This window comes from Myotis daubentonii, chromosome 1 (assembly GCF_963259705.1).
Source record: "Myotis daubentonii chromosome 1, mMyoDau2.1, whole genome shotgun sequence".
Lineage (NCBI taxonomy): Eukaryota > Metazoa > Chordata > Mammalia > Chiroptera > Vespertilionidae > Myotis > Myotis daubentonii.
In genome coordinates, this window is record NC_081840.1 from 176,221,992 (window position 1) to 176,240,108 (window position 18,117).

General features: G+C 39.7%; 1 protein-coding gene across 3 annotated transcripts in view; it reads left to right on the forward strand.

Annotated features, from left to right (window-relative positions):
• The window catches only part of MAPK10 (mitogen-activated protein kinase 10), a 293,550-nt gene that overhangs the window by 5,259 nt on the left and 270,174 nt on the right, over positions 1 to 18,117 (forward strand). For all 3 annotated transcript variants that reach the window (XM_059666124.1, XM_059666105.1, XM_059666096.1), the window contains exon 2: positions 685 to 799. The gene's annotated coding sequence lies outside the window, so the exon portion shown is untranslated. The remainder of the gene's footprint in view (positions 1 to 684; positions 800 to 18,117) is intronic.

Sequence of the window (18,117 nt, forward strand, 5' to 3'; positions counted from 1 at the left end):
CTCCTGCCCTCCCACCCTCCCCGGCCTTCCTGCTGTAGTTTGACAGTCTGTTGGTCAGTCCTTTTGTTGGTAACTATGCAATCCATAGTTCCAATGAAGTCTTACATGAAAAGCAGAATATGCAAACATGTAACAGTGGAGCTGCCTCAGTTGAAGCTTAGTAGGATGGCTTGTGTCAGAAAACCAAATCATATCACAAAACCAAATATCAGTCCTGGCTGGTGTGGCTAAGTTGGTTGGGCAGAGTCCTGTGCACCAAAAGGTTGCCAGTTCAGTTGGGGTCAGGGCATGTGCCTGGGCTGCAGGCTTGCTCCTGGTAGGAGGCACACAAGAGACAGTCGATCAATGTTTCACTATCACATCAGTGTTTCTCTTTCTTTCTCCCTTTCCCCCCTCTAAAAAATGAATCAATAAAAAAATCTTAAAAACAAATACAAATATTATATCACCCAAAGTAGCAATACTGATTGGGCTCATGTATCCAGCTACTCTGGTGTTGGTGAAACCAAAGTTCTTGTGCTTGTGATAATTTTACAGAGTGAACTACCTCAAGATGTTTTATTTCTCGCCCCTGTGTCACCCATCACCAATTGTCCTTCGCAGTTGTTTGGTTTTCTCAGTGCAGGTGAAATAACCATTTAAATGTTAAAATCAAATTTGTCTATGTTTTTGCTTCGATTTTAGGCTAGTATGAGAAATACCAAGGGCAGGATCATCTCAGATCTTCATTATGGCAACTCATGCAAGAAGCTGTTGAATTAGATCCATTTCCTATAGATGAGAAACCAAACAAGCAGTGGTGAGTTACAAATTTGAAAACATTCCTCAGCAGGAAATGTTTAAATATCTACATAAGCTGTTTAAATATTGCATATGATTTAGCGTATGGATCTGGAGAAATACTGTTCTGAATAATGTCACTGAAGTGAACATTGGTTGGAGAGGATGTTTAACTGATGGTGCGGTGCTATTAATACCACAGATAGCAGCAGGAGGTCTTGGGGTGCGTGGGTTCATTGTATAACACAATGATGCTGCCATCCTGGATGCTGTCAGCCTATGTAAAATGGATGCAATGAACAATCCCATGAGGCTGAGTAACAGTTGGGTAACTGTACTTTTCAATGGTTTTATTATTTGTAACATAATTCTGTATTTACCAGTTCATCCTTTCTAGTAGAAGAATTGGTTCTGAGCTAAATTATAATGCTCCATTCCTTTCATATATATATTCCTACTTCCTATACATATTCACATTCCTGTATAAATAGATAGTAGTATATAGGTATATATATTAACAGAACACTCAGATCAGTGGTTCTCAACCTTCCTAATGCCGTGACCCTCCCAACCATAAAATTATTTTCGTTGCTACTTCATAACTAATTTTGCTACTGTTATGAATCGTAATGTAAATATCTGATATGCAGGATGTATTTAGGCGACCTCTGTGAAAGGGTCCTTCAACCCCCAAAGTGGTCGCGACCCACAGTTTGAGAACCACTAATTTAGATCTTTAGAAATAAGGGAAGAGAAATCACATAGCAGTTTTATAAAGCTCAATTTATGACATTTTAGCCTAAAAATCAATTTGCCTGATAAAACAATATTAAAAAAGATCCAGTTGCCTTGCTAATTGAAATAATTTTTAAAAATATTATAAAAATAACATACACAGGCAAAATATATATTTTAATCGAATACTTGATGTTTCATAGTTACCAAAGTCAATAGTCAATAGACTCCAGCAGTGATGAACTAGTTATCTGTCAAATTACATCTCTGGGAAATACAATATGACAGCGGTGCTTGTAAGACTCTAAAAGAAGCTGTTCTGAGCTAGTGATCAATAGCTTTCTTTCATTTGCTTAGCGGCTTCTATAACTCTGGGTAGATAGGCTACCCTGTGAGTTAATGTATAACCTATGACTGCAGAAGACTGATGAAATTAACCCTATGCTTATTTCACATCATGATTTTCATTACAGTCTGCTTACAGTTATATTGAGGAAGCAGATGTAATAGTCATCACTATTCTGTGCTTAATCAACATGTATTAAATTGCCAATACTCAACCATTTTCAAACTAAAAGAAGGGCAATTTTATATGGCTGAACTTAATATTATTTTGAGTTATGTATCATTCTAAGTAATGTAGAAAACATATTGTCCCATCGTAAATGTTTATTTATTGAGCACCATTTATTGAGAATCTGTGATGTCTCAGATTTATTGAGAATCAGCTCTTGGGATAGATGAAAGAGACATTGCCTGCCTTAAAGGAGCTCTCAGTGCAAATGTGTAGTTTTTATACGGTGCTGTGACACGGGCAGGCATGGGGGCCAAAGGATGTGCAACAGAGGAGAGTATGCAAGGAAGGCTTACTGGAGCGGATGATGTTTTGGCTGACTATTAAGGACAGTAAGAGGTTAGCCAGGGGAAGGGGAGCAGTGGGAACATTTTTCGATGGTCCACAGGCTTGAGAGAGTGTACGTTTTTGTGGGGGAGTGGGGTGGGACTAGGTGTCACTTTGCTGGGGCATAAATGGGAGTAGTGGAGATGAAGAGGGATACATACAGGAGATACATAATAAAGGATCTCTTAGAATAAAGCTAAGGGGTTTGGATTTTATTCCAAAATGAAGAACTTTTAAAAGATTTTAAGGAGGAAATTAACATGACCACATTTATTTTTTAATTGTGAAAGATGTCATGCACATAGAAGAATGTGTGAAAAATACAGTTTGAGGAATAATTATAAAGCAAATGTCGTATAATCGTTATTCACATTAAGAAATAGACTCCCGGTAAGTCTCTGTGTGCTCCTTTAAGATCACGTGCTTTTCCTTCCACTATAGGTAACCCCTAACCGCCACCCTGCCTTTTATCACACTTATTCCCTTACTTTCCTTTGAAGATTTTCCAACTTGTAATTATATAATATATATTCTTAGTCACCTGACTTTGCTAAACATTGTACAATTCTTCCATGTTGATGCATGCAGTTAGTTTATTCATGAAAATTGTTGTATAATATTCTGTTTCATGCATATAACAAATTTAATTTTCCATTCTACTGTTGATAGACATTTGGATTGTGTCAATATTAATTATACTAATATATATATATATAAAATCTGATTTATATATATTTATTTAATAAATATATTCATAATAAATAAACTTAATAAGTATATATAATACTTTTTATGCATATATATTATTGCTCATAGATTCTAGTACTCATATATAAGAGCTTCTATAGGATACATGGCAAGGGAATGAATTAAATTTTGGGGTATGTGCACATTCAATTCTAAATAATGCTAAAGTATTTTCCCCAATCCGTGAGATCAGCAATGTATGAGAAGCTCTATGTCCTCATCAGCACTTGATTTATAAGTTCTGAAATTTTGCTAATCAGGTGGATACATAATTGCACTTATGGAAGTTTTAATTTGTACTTTGCTGATTACTAATGAAGAAGATCTTTTCGTTTTTTTATTGGCTATTTGCTTTTCCTCTTTTGTGAAGTATCTGCTTAAGTCTATGAGATTTGTGTTTCAGAATAATAACTAGATTTGAGTTCTTACTGTGTAGTATGCACTGTGTTAAGCACTTTATAAACATTTCGTCTTCATATCATTTTTATGATTCACAGATAAGGAAATACAGATTTAAAGAGGTTAAATAACTTGCTAGCAGCCACACAGCCAAGAAGTAGTGGACTTAGCATTTAAGCCCAGGTGATTCTGACTCCTAAGTTCTTCAATTTCTCAGTGTCTAAAAAGTGATTAGGTTGGTACCAGAGAGAACACTTAAGGTGCTATTGCAGAAATCCAGTTAAAAAGGAATAAAGGTATAAATCAAAGAATGACCTTTACGACATATGTACAAAGCAACTGGACTTAGTAATGAGTGTCAAGGGTGATGAAGTGGAAGGGTTTTTAAAAAAATCTCAAGTTTTAATACCTGTTGGCTAGGTGGATTCAATTTAGTCATACAATGTACATTTACACTCCATGTATTGTGATAAGTTTTAAGAATACACTCTCTGATTCCATGATTTAATATGAGATGAATTTATTTCATGGGATCATAAAGCTTAGCATTTAAAGAGACCACAATGTTTATTTAGGTCAACTCTTCACTGTTTTAAAACGTGGAATCTGGTGCAAAAAGACGTTAAGTGGCTTATTCAAGATCACATGCTACGAAATTTCAGATTAAGAATAGACACCAGGCCTGAAAAGAATGCCAAGAAAGTACAACTTGCAGAACTTTTAAATTAATACGTAAAAATATAATCAACCTACTTTATCTCCTAAACATTTTTCAAGTCAGTTCCCTTTGAGTAAATCTGTTGTTACTGCCATAAGTTAGGCCCTCATCATCATTGTTAGCAGGTTTATTTAGATAGCCTAGCAAGTTATCTTCTTGCCCATGACTCTACCAATGAAGTCACCAGATCTGATTTGCAGTTGTTACCAGGTAACTGTCTTGCTCATTTTGATAGGCTCCATTGCCTATGAAATAAATTCCCTTCCCTTTAAAATATACCATATTCCCATTCACCCCAGTTTAGGAACTGTTCTCTCCCATTGCCTGGGACACCAATGTGCTTTATTACAGACACGCAGGGTTTATCACCTCTGTGCTTTACTTCACGCTGTCTATTCTGCCTGTATTCACCCTACCCGTCCTTTACTAACAGTCATTAGTCATCCGTTAAGGCCTTTGTAGTCTAAGAATGGCCTGGGGACTGACAACATGGGCATCATCTGAGCGCTCAATAGATCCCACCCAGATCTACTGACTCAGAATCTTTCAGACAAGATCCTTGGATGATTTGAGGTTTGAGAGGTGCTGCTTAGACTCACTTTAGACTTCATCAGGTGTTATCTTCCCTTAGAAACCTTTCCTGACTCCTACCATTAGTCATTCATTTCTTCCTGGTGTTCTCACAGTAGCCTATGTACCGTAGACACTGTGTTACCACACATTTTACTGTTTATGGGTCTGTCTCTCCACCTTAGCCTGGGAGTAATTTGAGTCAGATATAATTATCTTAGACTTCCATGCCTAGTACAGTGCATAAATGTTTATTGAATAATTGATGAAAGAAAGGAGAGAGCAAGAGATAGATGTATAGACTGATAGAGCAGAGGCAGGAGAAGAAAATTATGAGAATAAAATACAGCCAAAGGGACTTTTCAGGGAAATAACTAGACTATAAAAAAAGGCACCAAAGATTGCACCTCTGGATACAATTTGGAAAGCAGCTGACAGAGGGTCTGCAATCTTATTTAAACAGATTGGCTGATAATGTGAATACTATTTGCCAAATCTTTCAGAATCCAAATATGATGGATAAGAGACTATTCAGAAACTTGTCATGTAAGGCTGCTCTGTCTTGCTTCTTTGTGGTTGCAAGTTACCAAGATAGGAAACTAAATTCTTAGGATTAGTAAAATGAATATAAGTAGCTCTCATATTGTATAAAAATTTAAAGGCCTTTCACTGACTGGCAGGAATTCAGGCTATATTTCCCAGGAAGATGGAAGTGGGACTGTCACTGTTGGAAAGATTCCAAGTAATTTGATGTCAGATAAGGAAAGTAATAATGTTTTCCTTTAGAAGTTGGTGTTTTATTGGTGCGTATGTAAAGAGTGAGTCAGCATAAATTTTAGCATATCTCAGATTCTTCATAAAGAAGTCTGCATTCCAATAACCAATATCAGAGGAACTTTTATTAAAATAGAAGTATGAGATATTTATTATTTTTTGTTGTTGTTAATCTTCACCCGAGGATATATTTTCCATTGATTTCTAGAGAGAGAAGGGAGGAGGAGAAACCAAGAGAGAGAAACATGGGTGTGAGAGAGACACATTGATTGGTTGCCTCCCACACGTACCCTGACCAGGGTTTGGGGATTGAGCCTCCAACTGAGGCATGTACCCTTGACCAGGAATTGAACCTGTGACCCTTCAATCTGTGAGCCAATGCTCTAACTACCGAGTCAAACTGGCTAGGACAGAAGTATGAGATCTTAATGAAAATTTGGTTAGCATAAGGACCCTTTTCAGATTACGGTTTATTGGAAAATGTAGTCTGCAGTTTAGCAGCAATTATTACATGTGATAATCTATTATGTATAGTGTAGATACCAGAAATTATATATGCCAGGAGTTTCAAAGTTGTTGTTATTTTTTTTCTCTCTATCAAATGTGGTTTTTATTCAACTGACAAGCACTTTTCTATAGCTGCACTTGGCAAAAACGGGAGTTTTTTTCTCTAAACTTTTTTTCTTTTTTTAAACCTTATTAAAAATGAGATTGGTCCTAAAAATATAGAAATAAATAAATTTAAATTCACAAAAAACTGTACATTATCAAAAAGTCACTAAAACACTACATTTTAAAAAAAATATATCTTATTGATTTTTTACAGAGAGGAAAGGAGAGAGATAGAGAGTCAGAAACATCAATGAGAGAGAAACATCCATCAGCTGCCTCCTGCACACTCCCCACTGGGGATGTGCCCGCAACCAAGGTACATGCCCTTGACTGGAAATGAACCTGGGACCTTTCAGTCCGCAGGCCGACGCTCTATCCACTGAGCCAAACTGGTTAGGGCTAAAACACTACATTTGGTTATATAAAAAGTCAAGTCCCTTTTGATGTAAAAGGAACGTGGAAACGTTGGTGTTGATGGTGTGGTTTCTTCCTGTTAGCAGACTGTTAGGGGGAGGAGAAACAAAGGAGTAGGGAGTGAGTTCTTTGTTTCTTTTTTAACCTGCCTTCCCCACCAAATACTCTTATTTATCAAGAGGTAATCCACCTAGCTCAAGGGGCAGTGAAGAGGAGGAAAGAAAAGTGAGAAATGTCCCCTTTGATCATGCCCTACCCCACCTCCCTCTCAGCCCCTCACTTCAAACTGAGGCTAGGACTCCATCCCACCTTAGAGTGCCTGTTCCCTAGGGAAGGAGATGGAGTTGGGAGAGGAACACAAGATAGGAACAATTGAGATTCAGAGTTTTCTTTTGACTTGTACTTTTGGAAGGGCTAGGCCAGTGGTTGGCAAACTGCTGCTCCCGAGCCACATGCGGCTCTTTGGCCCCCTGAGTGTGGCTCTTCCTAAGCCTCAGGAGTACCCTAACTAAGTTAATAACAATGTACCTACCTATATAGTTTAAGTTTAAAAAAATTTGGCTCTCAAAAGAAATTTCAATCCTTGTACTGTTGATATTTGGCTCTGTTGACTAATGAGTTTGCCGACCATTGGTCTAGGGCAGTTTATTAGTGCTTTAAATCCTGAAGGCTCATTTTCAAGCTTCTTTAAATTTGAGAGTGGATAACCTTGATAGTATTGCCTTTAGAAAGTAATTTATAAATCTTAAGAATCAACACAATTGCAATTTAGTTCATTAAGATTTAAAAAACTTGCACTGCCCCCTAAAACCTGCCCCCCCCCCAAATAAAAGATTAAATAAAATATTAGGCAAAAAGTATGTGAAGTAGTGGGAGGGAATGTATTAAATTAAGCTCTTTTAAAAAAAATCTTTTTTGAGTTTCAGCCAAATATATTTTGTCAAGTATCTGTTGACTATTGTCTTGCTAACCAGGGTTCAGGTCAGCAGTGTGGAACATCACAGGCAATCAAACCTAATGTGTTGAACTTCTTTTCTAGTCATGGTCCTGAGTAAAGATGTCTGACTCTGTTATAATTTAAGGAGCCAAAATACCCTCTGGTTCGCAACCCTCTGCTTCTGAACCTGATATAATGTGTGAAACCCCTAGTTACTCATTTGGTTGAAGATTGTACCTGTTAAAATTGAAATGTTATGAGGTAAATTTGTTGGCTAGTTAATCTGATAAGCTAACTTGAGTTAAGGTGTAAATTGGTGATAATGGATTTTGAATCATGGATAATATCTATCCTTGGATAAATGTCTTAATGCATTAATAAAGGAGGCTAAAAGAACGGATTACATAGGAAAGATTTTTATATGGGAAAGGAATCAAGATAGGTCCTGAAGATAATGCTGTGTTAGGGGTTTATCAGATTATTTAAAAATTTTCATTGTACAGTCTCCGGATAAGGAAGAAACCTTGATGTGGGACTATTATCCATGTGGGATATCATTCATGCATAGGCGACCAAATTGACTGTATCTATTTCCCAAATGTGTAATTTCTTTTTCTGAAAATTGTCTTCTGCTACTGAAAGATTACTGTTCACAAATGTTTGTTCATTGATTTATTTATGAGAATAATATTTTAAATTCGCCCTTAAAAATCATGGTTTCTAAGCTGTGCTAGGATTTACCAACATACAAGGTGAAACTATTGGCATCTTGATCACTTTAGATGTTATCAATGCAACACATTTGCATAAAGGTTAACAGATATTTTCAATAGGCAGATTATTGTTGTAGAATCTCTGAAAAATGAAAAAGACACAGTTCTCCCTTTCTCCTTCCCTTCCTTTCTATGTTCTTTCCTCCCCTCCTTCCTTCCCGCCTCCTCCCGCTTTTCCTTTCCTGAAATATTTACTGGCTGCCCAATCTGTGTGAGGTGCTGCAGCAACAAAGATAAATTCTAGTTAGTCTGCTCTTAAGCAACTCATTATCAGACTAGGGGCCTTCGGGTGGGAAGGGAAGGGGGAAAATCTTTTAAATGAGTGAAAAGACATCGAGTTCAGGGAACATTGCAATCATTAATGACTCAACTATCACCCAGGCATTCTCACTTGGGTTTCTACCGAAAGACATGAGTCCCGGTGTTCTAAGGCAGCAAGCAATTCTCAGACTTGTGGTTTCACAAACCCTTTTCATTCTTGAAAATTACTGAGGAACCCAAAGAGCTTTTCTTTATGTGGGTTCTATCCATTGGTATTTACCGTATTAGAAATTAAGATATAAATTTAAAATATTTGTGTAATTCATCTAAGAATTAACAACAGAAAACACATTACATGTTAACACAAAATAACATATCTTTTAGCGAAAACTGCTCTTTGCAAAATAATTTAGTTACAACGTGGCATTGTTTTACATTTTTGCAAATCTGTTTAATGACTGATTTAATAGAAGACAGATGAATTCTCTTATCTACTTATGCTTTCAATCTGGTGTTATGTCACACCTCATGCAGCCTCTGGTAGACACTATACTACATTTGAGAGTAAAGGAGAATGAGAACAGCAAACCATGAATTAATATTATTTGGAATTAGTTTTGACATTAGTGACCCTCCCTGAAAGGGTCTTCAGGGGGTCTGTGTACTATACTTGAGAACCACTTCTAAAAAGCATCTGTTGTGTGTAATGAATTCATATCTGTTTTATGTATCTAGAATGGTACTGCTTGTGCACCATTCTTGGAAAGGTGGAAAAAATTGTGTGTTTTGTCATTCAGAGAAGGAGCTCTAGAGGTGAAAGGCTGCAAGACTGTCACCTCCATGAAGGCAGAGATCTACGTCTCATGAGATATCTCAGGGCTGGACACAGAGTTGACTCTGTGACGCTCAGTGATAGACATTCTAACGTGACAGACATACTTTTAAAAGTCACAATAGTTCTAGATAGAATAAGATGAGAAATAAAGGCCAATGTGTGCTGTAGAGTCAAAGGGAGCAGCCATTTTCAACTGAAGTATTAGAAGAGATTCATGGGAGAGATAGCATTGGCGTGGAATTGTGAAGATAACGTCGATAGTGTGGGAGTTATAAAGGTTACTTCTAGAAAGGGAACAGAATGAGCAAGGAGCAGAGTGGGTTTGGGGTTCAGAAGTTTAGGCTTGTGGAACCTAGGCCAAAGGAGAAGCAGTCAGAGATACGGCTAGTAACACAGATTGAGTCTGGACTGAGGGAGGTCCTGGATATCCATGGAGGATTTCATGTCTGTTTCTATAGACTATGAGGAGGTACAGCTGTTTCTGAGCAGGTTTAAGGAAATGATTCTGGCCCAGCCACTATGGTTCAGTGGTTGAGTATCGACCTATGAACCAAGATGTTCCCAGTTCAATTCCTGGTCAGAGCACATGCCCAGGTTGCTGGCTTGATTCTAGTAGGGAGCATGCAGAAGACAATTGATGGCTCTATTAATCCCAGCCATCAATAAAATAAGAACGTTTGCCAGGTGCTTTCGCTTCTATGTTGAAGGCTGCTATGCAAATATGAAATACCGCCTGGAACTATTGTTACTGTTAACCATAGTAAAGCCATTGCCACAAAATGCCTACACAGCAAACTTTTTCTCTGTCAGTTCCAAATAGGAAGATGAAGCCAAGCATGGACGTCCATTCCATTTAGTTTATTATGAATCTTGCTATTTGTAAACTAATTTCCTGGTTAGCAGAGAAGTCATTTTAAGTGTATTTGAATTTCACTGTATCTCATTATTTCCATTACTCTGTTCTGGTAAGGTTTTCATTGCTCTCAGGGACTTAATTATCTTGAATTTTCTCTATGCAAATGAAGGCTGGGCCACATTTGATGTGTCCAGTACTTGCATCTGTGTTGTTGTTAATTATGGCTTCTTCCATTCATTTAATACATAGCTGGTCAGGCATGTAAGCTCCAGAATTAGATTATCTGGGTTTAAAGCCAAATTAATGATTTCATATGAGATCCTGGTTAAGTCACATCCTCTTTTAAGCTTCAGTTTCCTCATCTGTAAAATGGTACTAATAATGGTGCTACTGTGGGGGGTTGAATGTAAAGTACATAGCATTAAATGCCCAGTAACGGCCAGGTTTTGGTTTTGGTCACATTTATTACCGTTATCATTAGCACGTCTTCTTTCCTAATAGGTTCTTGTTCCATATCTTGTTAATTTATTATTTGTCTACTAATAGTTAATTTGGGATAATCAACCCTTTCTTTTAAAACTTAGAATAACATTCTGAAGAATCCCTAAATCTTAAATTTTATTCATTGTATCTTTTTATATATACTAGAGGCCCGATGCATGAAAATTCATGCAAGAGTAGGCCTTCCTTCCCCCAGCTGCCAGCACCGGCTTCCCTTGACACCCGGGACCCGGGCTGGCTTACCTCGGGGCCTGGCTTGGTCAGGAAGGATGTCCAAAAGATATCCAGTCTAATTAGCATATTACCCTTTTATTATTATAGACTAGAGGCCCGGTGCACAAAAATTTGTGCACTGGCGGGGCAGGGGGGAGGGTGTCCCTCAGCCCCACTTGTGTCGTCTCACAGTCTGGGACCCCTCAGGAGATAACGACCTGCTGGCTTAGGCCCGCTCCCGGGTGGCAGAGGGCAGGCCCAATCCCTAGTTGCAGCCCCTGGTCAGGCTCAGAGTAGGGCCGATTGGGGAGTTGGGGCACCACCCCCCCATCATGCATAGAGCAGGGCAGATCGGGAGGTTGTGATGCCACCCCCAGTCACGCTCAGGGTAGGGCCGATTAGGGGGTTGGGGCGCTGCCCCCTGTCACACTCAAGGCAGGGTTGATGGGGAGGTTGCGGCGCCACCCCCTGCCATGCACAGAGCAGGGCCAATCAGGGGGTTGGGGCACTGCCCCCTGTCACGCACAGAGCAGGGCCCATCAGGGGGGTTGGGGCTCTGTACCCTGTCACACACAGAGCAGGGCCGATCAGGGGGTTGGGGAGCTACCCCTGTCACGCACAGATCAGGGCTGATCAGGGGGTTAGGGATCTCCCCCCTGTCACGCACAGAGTAGGGCTGATAGGGGAATTGGGGCACTGCCCCCCGTCACACACAGAGCAAGGCCCATGGGGGGGTTGAGGCGCCACACCCTGTCACACACAGAGCAGGGCAGATCAGGGGGTTGGAGAGCTCCCCCGTATCAGGCACAGAGCAGGGCCGATCAGGGGGTTGGGGCGCCTTCCCCTGTCATGAACAGAGCAGGGCAGATAGGAAGGTTGTGGCCCCGCCCCCTGTCATACACAGAGCCGCAGGGCGATCAAGGGGTTTGGGCGCTGCCCCCTGTCACGCTGCTCCAGGGGCCAGGAGGCCTTGTGGCTCTGCTGATCCCAGTGCTGGGAGGCCTTGCAGCTCCGCTTGACACAGGGGCAGTGAGGCCTCGCTGCTCCACTGATCCCGGTGCTAGGAGGCCTCACTGCTCCGCTGATCCTGGTGCTGGGAGGCTCTGCTGATCCTGGTGCTGGGAGGCATATTACCCTTTTACTATATAGGATAGAGGCCTGGTGCATGGGTGGGGGCCAGCTGGTTTGCCCTGAAGGGTGTCCCGGATCAGGGTGGGGGTCACACTTGGGTGCCTGGCCAGCCTGGATGAGGGGATGATGGCTGTTTGCAGCTGGTTGCACCCCATTCAGGGTGGGGGTCCCCACTGGGGTGCCTGGCCAGTCTGGGTGAGGGCCTGAGGGCCGTTTTCAGGCTGGGGGTGACTGAAGCTCCCAACCTCTCCTTTTTTTCTTTTCTTTTTTTATTCTGGGATTTATTTACTTTCTATGGCTGTCACTGGAACTGAGAGCCGGCTTTAGCTCTGAGACTCGGCTCCAGCTCTGAGACCTCAGCTGCTGAAAGCAGGTCTCTGGGTTTGTTTCACTTCTATAATTGAAACACTGTTTCAACTCCAGCTCTGAGGCCCAGCTGGCTGAAAGCAGGTTTCTGGGGTTTATTTACTTTCTATAATTGCAACATAGTTGCTTACACTGCAGCTCAGAGGCCGGCAGTGGCAGATGGGGAACCTTGGCTTCCTCCATCACTGGAGCAAGAAAGCCTCCTGTTCGCTTCAGCTGCCTGGCTGCCGGCCGCCATCTTGTTTGGCAGTTAATTTGCATATCCGGCTGATTAGCCAATGGGAAGCGTTCGGGGGTATTGTCAATTTGCATCTTTCTCCTTTATTAGTGTAGATATTCCTATTGGGCTTTCTTTTGCCTAGAAAATCAAGTATTTAATTCTGCTGTAAATGAAAGGTACTCAGTCACTTGTTCTGACTGGTATTATTTTCCATAGCACGTTGCTATCCTCCCACAGTCTTTCTACAAAGAAATTTTGCTTGCCTTCTTCCTTATTGCCCCTTGTATTTGACTTAATCCATTCTCAATCTGTACTAGCATGTTTCTGACCTTGTTATCAACCATGTCTTTCTAGACCTCAAAGGCACTTTTCCATATTAGCTCAGATCCATTGAGATCTGTTCAGAACATACACCAAGCCCTTGGCATATAGTGTTGAGGCTCTGTGGGTGGTCAGGGCTACAACCAAACCTGTGCTCTGCTCATCAAACCAAGACTCATTTATCTAATTTGCATAAGTTCTTCAAGAGTTATTGTATTCCTGTAGTCCTGCTCAGTACCCAATCAGTTCTAATTCATTACTATTGATAACTGATGCTTATAAATTCCTGTGAGTTTTGGCCAGATATATCATTGACAGATTCTCCTCTTGTCATAGTTGCATGGACTGAATATTCATCCATCAGCTCTTGCTACACTGTCTCTAACTTCTATGGGATAGGAACTTAATGAAGGCAATAGTGCTTACAAAGAAAAGTTAATCTATATTTTTTAATAGTGAGTCTATTCGAATTGTAGAGGGCAGAATGAAAATGACTATTGAAAATAGCTGCTGTTAAAGGTGAGAAAATGCTTGAGTAGTAAGGCAAATCAGAATATATTAGCATTTAATCAGTGCCTTTTGTTATGATTCCAGTGTTGAGTATCTGTCTTAATCATTCTGGCTTAGAAATAGTTCAGATGACTATACCAGGGAAAAGTTTCCTTTTTGAAAATTGTGATACTCAATCTGATGTTAGGTCATTGAGATTTAAATTTAGCACCTCAGTTTTACCGACTTTCAGTGTGGAGTATACTTACTTTACCAATTTGCTAGTTGTGTGATCTTGGCCATGTTACCTAATGTCTGGTCTCTTGGTTTTCTCATCTGTAAAATGGGACCAATAAAAGCATTGATCTCATCGGACTGATGCTTGCCAGAGGGGAGGAGGGTGTAGGGACTGGGTGAAAAAGGTGAAGAATTAAGAAGTACAAATTGGTAGTTACAAAATTGCCACAGGAATGTAAATTACAGCATAAGAATATAATCAATAATATTGAGATAACTGTATGGGGCTAGGTGGGTACTAGAAATATCGAGGGCAACACTTTATAAAGTATATGATTGTATAATCACTATCCTACACACCTGAAATCGATACAAAATAATATTGAAAGTAAACTTTAATTGAAAAAAAAAAGCCGTGGTCTCATAAGGTAGTTGTGAGAGTTTGAATTAATTTTTATAAGAGATATAAGATATCAGAGATTTAAAGTTGTTAGAACAATGCTTGGCACAGAACAAAACTTCAGTACCTATCAGCAAGTGTTATCATCCAGCTGAAGTAGCGTGAGGGTTAGGAGTTGATTCTGGAATCTGGGCTTGAGTTCTAACTTACTTACTGCTTAGGTAATTTTGGACTCCATAACCTCTCTGAGCCTTTGTTTCTTTTAAACTGGGACAGTGATAGTATTTAATTCATAGTGTTCATGTGAGGAATAAATGGAAATTTCTTAGCATAATTATTATTGAACAGTAGCTATTATTTTTACACTTGAACTTAGCCAAAAGGCCGAGAAGCGATTAGCTATTATTTTTGTAATTCTTATGACATGCATTATATAGTAATTATAATAGTTAATACTTAAAAAGAGAATTTATTCTGAGTCAGGTAAAATCCCTGAGTATGTTATATATTTATCTCATTTATTCTTCATAATACCTCACAATGAGGTACTACTATTATTATGCCCATTTTACAGATGAGCAAATTGAAGCACAGAGAGGTTAAGTGACATGTTCAGGGTCCCCCACTTAGTGTGTGGCAGAGGAGAATCTGCATACTTCTGAATTATAATCTTCTGCCTCTTCTGAAGATAAAAAGTTGAATGTAATGTTTGGCGAATGAAACTAGACTCTAATGATTGAGGGTCTCACTCTGTCCTACTCTCTTTCAAACCCTAAATCTATTCATACAATCAGAAAATCGCAGTTAAAATGAAGATTTGTAAGTAGCACTAGAGGACAAAAGAAGGCGAGGCAGTGTGGTGGACCACTGAGGTCTCTGTGGTTGTGTATGCAGGTGAAGCCTCAGTGCTTCTTGTCCAAGATGAGATCTTCTGTCTTGGGGATGAGGTAAGAGCAGGGTTTACAGAAGACTTCTCATCTTAATTAGCTTCAACTTCTCCCCTTTCCTACTGCTCGCCTCACTGCGGGACTCTGTCTGAGGCCCCAAGGAATTGCACACATTTGCTATTTATGCTGGAAGCTGGTCCATCCTTGCTGCTTGACACAGTGGCTGCAGGGAAGAAACATATGCACAGCATATGTTTCAAGGGACCTGGTATATATGGCACACTGTTCTTAATATGTTTGCTCCTCTTCTTGGTGCTATGTATTTTAACCAAGGTCACCTCTCCGAGAAAGGTTGTTTCCCCAGGTAGGGATTTTTCCCTGAAGTCAGGGAGGGAATAAAACCCCTTAACTAAGTGCCAGGTGGGTAGTTAATCACTTTAACTACGAACAATCACGCTTAAGCTACATAATCTTTACTCCCTGGAATGGAGATAAGAAACACCCTAACCTTTGGAATTGAAATTGATAGGATTAAAATCAACTGGTATAAATACAGATGTAACAGGACAATAAAACACAGAACTTGGCTGGAGATCCTGGACAGAACCTGGCTGGAGATCCTGGACAAGAACCTGGCTGGAGATCCTGGACAGAACCTGGCTGGAGATCCTGGCTAGAACTTGGCTAGAGAACCTCGCTATGCTTATCAACTGAACACTATCTCCATGTCCTTCATTTTTTGCCAACTCCGTCCACACCCTTGGGAACACCTGGACCTGCTGGAGCTGGACCCCAACATATTTACTTATTTTAAATTAAAAATGTTATTTTATTGTGCTTTGTACTCTGTATGTCCCTGGTGATAGGTGAGATGACTTTGTCTGCAGTGCAGCCTTGCTGATACACTCTGTGTAATAGAATAGGGCCTGTCTGCAGAGTGTGGTGCCCAAGGGTGTCCGACTTCAAGTCATACAGATCAGATCTAAATTTCCAACCTGACCTTGGGCAATTAATTGACATGTCAGACTTAGTTTCTTTATCTATAAACTGGGCATGTAGTATGTATCCCATAGTTTCTGAGAGAATCAAGTGTAAAACATTTTAATATACTGTCTGGCTAGAGTAGAAAATTAAATTTTGTTATTTTAACACTAAAAAACTTTGAAAAGATTGGTTTGCTTTGGATCATTACCAAACAGTTTCATTATTGAAATAATAAAAAGAACTTAGTTGTTATCATAGAAATTCCCTGAGGTACTTTTCAGTAAAATAAAATAAAGTAATTTCATTTTCATCCTCATTAGCATGTGTACTCCTGGGTGACCCCTCCTGGAATTGGGAAGAGCAAGCTGTGAAAAGGGTGTAGCTGGGTACTGTAAGAAAAAAAAACGAGTCTACAAAATCGTACTCTTCTGTTTGTTTATAAAAGTGAAATAATGTGTGAATGTACTTTGCAGATTCTCAATTTCTCTGCAAATATAAGATTTAAAAAATAATTTCCATAGACATTCTGAGAAGAAGAGAAGTTTGGAATTAGACAAGGAAGGCAAAAAGAGGAAGAAGTCTTGCATTACATGTTAAGGAAAGTATGGATTAGATGAAAAGCAATTAAAATTTAAGCAATTGGACTGTTGGAAAAAGGGTAGATAGATAGATATTGGGAAAACATATATGATAAGGATAAAATGACCAGTTTGATAGTAGTAAGTGGAATATTTGGGCAAATCAATGGTAGCTTGAATGATGGTAGAGGATTCTTTTTTCTTTCTTTTTTTTTTTTTATTGTTGACACTATTACAGATGTCTGCCATTATCTCCCACTTTGCCCACCTCTATCCAGCCCGGCTTCCCTCCTGCTGGCCTTTACCACACTGTTATCTGTGCTCATGGGCTATGCATGCTTGCTCTTTGGCTATCCCTTCACTTTCTTTCATCCAGTCCCTCCCACCCCCTCGCTCTGAGATCTGTCAGTCTATTCCATGTATTCATGCCTTTGGATCTATTTTGTTCATCAGTTTATTTTTGTCATTAGATTACACATATAAGTGAGATCATGTGGTATTTGTCTCTGACTGGCTTATTTCAGTTAGCATAATACTCTTCAGGTCTATCTATGCTGTCGCAGAAGGTGACAGTTCCTTTTTTACAGCCATGTAGTATTCCACAGTGTAAATGTACCACAGGTTTTTTTTATCCACTCCTCTACCAAGGGACACTTGGGCTGTTTCCAGATTTGGCTATTGTAAGTAGTGCTGCTATGAACATAAGGGTGCATATATTCTTTCTGATTAGTGTTTTGAGATTCTTAGGATATAGTCCCAGAAGTGGGATCACTGGGTCAAAAAGCAGTTCCATTTTTAATTTTTTGAGGAAACTCCATACTGTTTTCTACAGTGGCTATACCAGTCTGCATTCCCACCAGCAGTGCACGAGGGTTCCCTTTCCTCAACATCGTTGCCAGCATTTGCTGTTTGTTGATTTATTGATGGGAGCTATTCTGGCAGGTGTGAGGTGGTATCTCATTGTAGCTTTAGTTTGATGATTAGTGATGCTGAGCATCTTTTCATATGTCTATTGGCATCTGTATGTCCTCTTTGGAGAGTGTCTATTCAGGTCCTTCGCACATTTTTAAATTGGATTGTTTGTCTTACTGGGTTGAGTCGCATGAGTTCCTTATATATTTTGGAAATTAACTCTATCAGATGTATCATTGGTGAATATGTTTTCCCATATGGTGGGTTCCCTTTTCTTTTTTTTTTTTTAAATATTTTTTATTGATTTCAGAGAGGAAGAGAGAGGGAGAGAGAGATAGAAACAACAATGATGAGAGAGAATCATTGGTTGGCTGCCTCCTGCACGCCCTCTACTGGGGACCGAGCCTGCAACCTGGGCATGTGCCCTTGGTTGGAATTGAACCTAGGACCCTTCATTCTCAGGCTGATGCTCTATCCACTGAGCCAAACCACCTAGGTCTCCGTTTCATTTTGATTGTGAAGAAGCTTTTTAGTTTGATGTAACCTCATTGGTTAATTTTTTCTTT